Below are 1778 nucleotides of genomic sequence, written 5' to 3' on the forward strand. Positions count from 1 at the left end.
GACGTGGACGGAGTATTAAAGCCATGCCAAGAATAAGCTTATTCTTTTCCGTATGAAATGCCTCAGGAGAATTTTTGGCATCAAATAGCCGGATAAAATACCAGACACCAAAGACACCAAAGTTCACAAATGGGCAAATGCCGGGAGTCTGTTTTCAAAGCTTAAAAGGACTCAACTTCGATGGGCTGGCCACGTCGCAAGTATGTCTGATTTCAGAATCCCAAAGGCTGCGCTCTATTCTGAACTGTCCTCGAGGAAGCGTAAGGTTGGCGCTCCGGAAAAAGCGCTATAAGGACACCCTGAAAATATCTCTAAAGGAGTTCAGCATAAATCCTTTGACATGGGAGAGCCATGTTCCTGACAGACCCAGCTGGAGAGCAGCAGTCACAGTGGGCAGCAAATCATATGAGGCTTCACGCAGAAGAAATGCTGAAACCAAGAGACATGTCCACAAGCTGCGCACATCCACAAGTGGAAGTGGAGCCTTTAAATGTTCAAAATGTGGCAATCTCTTCTTTGCTAGAATTGATCTCATTGGCCACAAGTCACCGTAACCTTTAATTCTTCAAATCATTCCACTTTGTTGAAGAAATCATACATTTTCTTGGATCTGGTCATCGTCCAACATTGTTGTTATTATTATTATTATTATTATTATTATTATTATTATTATTATTATTATTATTATTATTATTATTATTATTATTATTATTATTAAAATTATCATTACGGTGTAGAATGAGAATACCAGGGGCGGCTCGTGGGGATAAAAAGTGGACTTGCACAATTAAGCTATCAACATATGCTGAAGCTAGTCAAGGGCATAATAAATGAGACGGTGTATAATTTAAGGATCTTTGGGTTGGTGAGGGAGGACCTCGTGCTTTTATTTTCATTTGTTTTACTTGTCGCTTTGATTTCTAGTACTAAATTTGTTTGTTAGCCAAACATCAATTTCGTTCATCCTTTGTCGGAACTGAACACTCAATTAATAACTTTCACTACTCCACTACAAAACCATTCAAAAGCACAACTCATAGGACGGTCACGTTCGCCTCCCTCAGGTTCATGGTCACAGAGTCGCTTAAAATAGTGGCAAGACAGACAATGAACCAATCACAATTCACTTGAGCACTCCGCTGGATTGCTCCGGGGCTCACATAATGTTGTCAAAGAATAGCGTACGGTCTATCGCGTTTATTTTTAGACTGCCTACTGTCGGCTTTGTTTCGGCACTCTTCGGCAGGAGTACATTTGAGATGTGCCGGCTTATTAATATTAATGTACCGCCAAACTCGCTAGGAGTGTCGTCATCGCTTGGGTTATCCCCAACAGCGGTTTATAGGTCAGGTTACACTATTGACTATCCTATTATGTTTAGCTAAAGCGCGTGGACTTTGGTATGGCATAGTAGATGTTTTACAGTGCAATAGACACAGAAATGAGTTATGGTGCTCTGAGGACCTTGTTTTGATATAATATTTGGCTAGTGTTTGTTTCTGGCTTCTTTTATTTTATTATTGTGGGTGTTTTACGTAATCGAACAGTAAAAAAATTTGGGCGGCACTGCACGACCGTGCTCTATGGACGAACCGCGCCTGGAGAATTCACATCGACGAAGTAGGCCGAATTTATATGAGTTACTCGCTGTAGTATCACAAAGTAGTTGCACGAACAACAGTTGTGACAACGTTACAACAATAACAACACCTACACAACCACCATTGCCACCAGCACCAGCACCAATAATAACAACAACAACAACAATAACAATAACA

The sequence above is a fragment of the Aplysia californica genome, unplaced genomic scaffold (genome assembly GCF_000002075.1).
Source record: "Aplysia californica isolate F4 #8 unplaced genomic scaffold, AplCal3.0 scaffold00316, whole genome shotgun sequence".
Taxonomy (NCBI): Eukaryota; Metazoa; Mollusca; class Gastropoda; order Aplysiida; family Aplysiidae; genus Aplysia; species Aplysia californica.